Source organism: Phoenix dactylifera, unplaced genomic scaffold (assembly GCF_009389715.1).
Source record: "Phoenix dactylifera cultivar Barhee BC4 unplaced genomic scaffold, palm_55x_up_171113_PBpolish2nd_filt_p 001845F, whole genome shotgun sequence".
Lineage (NCBI taxonomy): Eukaryota > Viridiplantae > Streptophyta > Magnoliopsida > Arecales > Arecaceae > Phoenix > Phoenix dactylifera.
Window position 1 is genome coordinate 39,848 of NW_024069136.1, and position 2,915 is coordinate 42,762.

Here is a 2,915-nt window from a genome sequence, read left to right on the forward strand (position 1 = left end):
TCTTTTCTCTTTCTTATTGGATGAAGAAAGATGTAGCAAAGATTTGTGGAGGCAATTTTTCTCTTTTCAGTTGCATTGGATCTTTATTATATGTCTTTCTAATTATAAAAAAATACCAAAAAAAAGCTCAGTTACAAAAAAGGTTCGATCGTGCAAAACTATCTCTTCTAATATGTAACACCCAGCTCAACTAATAAAGAACCGGGCCTAGTCCACTAGTTCGACCCAGATGTAAGAGTTGAACTAGGAGATGGAAGAGCCTTGTTCAACTTGGAGTAAGAAATAACTCCTCCAGCTCGATTTTCTACGAAAGCTAGGAAACCTAGCCTCTAGTAGTTATTTAAAGATTTTCACACCCTTTTTTGCCTCATTACTAACAAGTTTTGCCGATCACCACTACTAGACCTTCATTAGCTTCCGAAGATTTTAGTTGAGCAGTCATCGGAGTCTTAGGTTCTGAGAGAGATTTTCAAAATTATTTGGACCTATAGTTTGGTTTTGCTCGTAAGATAAATAATATAACCATTTTTTCTAAATTTATCGGCAAATTATAAAATTATTATATTAATAAGTTTAGAATCATCTTATTCATGATGCATGAATTTGATGAACGATATTTTATTATTGAATATGCTTTATTTTAGAATATTATGATGATGCATGGTCAGAAATATTGAACTCATTCGATTGATTTTGATATTGCATAATTTTTTATATTTTTATTGAAATGATATTTGAATTGTATGATTTTTTGAACTCTTAATTTGACTATTTTAAAGACCCCGTTAATCGGGGCTAATACATAAGCACGTGATTAGCCCCGAAGGTTATGTCGTAAGAAAATATGCAACATACCGCAAGATGATGCGCTATATCATGATCCTGCCACAGGAAAAATATGGTCATAACTTATGGTTGATGAGATGAACTTAATGTGTTGAAAAAAAATAGATTTATAAACAAAATTTGAATTTTGAGAAGGACTGAATTTTGCATGTGAAATATTTTGATAATATTGCATATCTAGATTTGGTTTTGAATTAATAAATTTTATATGCTTATTTTCTGTAAATGCCTGATTAATCCAGTTAAAATGTGGATTGCTTACTAGGCTGTCTGGGTCACTATTTCTTATCTTACTAATTTTCATATTTTGAATACTAATATGGTATAGGGTTATAATCGGAAGAGTGATGATGAGAGCACAAAAGTGCAATCGTCGTACCATCTTAATTAGTATTATCGTTAATCTTTAATGATAAAATTAATTAATTAACGTTGTATTTGTGTTTGAGTGCAAGGAATCCAAGAGACCCAATAACATTGGGTTTGAGCCCAATGCCTGGCAGCTCGAGCTCAACAAATTTTCCAGCTGCCGTGATCAGCAATCTAGCCTCCTCCCAGCGCCCGGATCTCTTCCGTGATCGGCTCCTTATAGCAGTATCTCCTCTGCCTCAGCCCGCATCTCCTTCCTTCCACGATCGCACCAGCCTGACACGAAGAAGCAAGGCCACGTCCTCCTCACAGCCGTGGCATCCATCCCAGCTCCTTCCACATCCTCCGCAATCCACCCAGCCATCCGCATCCGTGATCCAAGCAACCCGGACAATCGCCTCCTCCCAGCGATTCCGCGTCCGTTACCTCCTCCCGGCATTTTCAGCCTCTCCCGTTGTGGATGACGCGTCCGGATCCGCCCCACAGATCACGCTCGCCCGTTTCTCCTCCTCTCCATGCTGTGGCGTCTATAAATAGGGGAGAACGAAAGGAGGAGAGGGGGTAGTGGCCGGCTGGTCCAAAGGAAGAAGAAGGGAGCTCGGCTGGTTTTTGTCTAAGAATAGGGGAGCTCTGTTTCTTTTGGAGAAGAAAGAAAGAAAAAAAAAAATTAGTTTATGTTGTTGTTCCACCGTGGGAGAGAAAATGAAATTTTCTTTTTGATTTTATTTTTATTTGCAAAAGAAAGAAGCATTAGGCTTCATCTTCAATTTTTTTTTTACTTTTTATAATCATTCCTTTTTATGAAATCAATCAATTTCTTCCATGCAATCCTTATTCTAGGTTCAAGTTAATTTCTGTTTTCTTTTTATGAAATCTTTTAATTTTTCTTTTCATGCAATACATTAAATCTTCCTTTTTGCAATTTGTGTTCACTTCAATCTTCTTGTTTTCATCCATTTTAATTTATAACAAAGCTTTTCTTTGATTAGTTAAACATATAAATGCTTTTCGAATTTAAATACCTGTCTTTTAGTTAATTTCAATTAAAAACATTCTCCGGTAGACTAGAGAATCCATCAACATCCTCAAAATAATGTTTTCCTTTTATCATTCAAAAATTAATTTCAAATCCGAGTGAACGCTCTAATTTTTATGCAACTCCAATCGCCTCCCTGTGGATCGACCTCTTACAACCACTATTCTTCGAGTAAAACAGGTAAGAGTAAATTAAATTTAAACTTTGTTTGTCGGTTCTAACAACGATCTGTTTAACATATTTTTAGTTAAACAGGAATAGGACGAACAGAATTTTGGCGCCGTTGCCGGGGAGGCAAATCGAGAAGCAAGAACGATCACGAAGATCAAATCGGATTTTGGATGTCCGGAGTGAACGCATTCCGGTAGTAAGTTTTTATTTTTTCTTATTTTGATAATTTCTAGTTAATAATTTCGTAGTTATTAAATTCTGAAATTTGAAATTCAAAATTTAAAATTCAAAAAAAAAATTGAAAAGGAAATTTTTTTTCAAAATTCAAAAATTCAAAAATTTAAATTCAAAATTTGAACTCTGAAATTCGAAATTTGAAATTTAAATTTAAAAAAAAGTTTAAAAAAATAATTAAATAAATAAAAAAATAAAAAAAAATTATTATTTTTGCTAGTAATTGATAGGGTGCAATCCCCCGAGATTATTATACCTC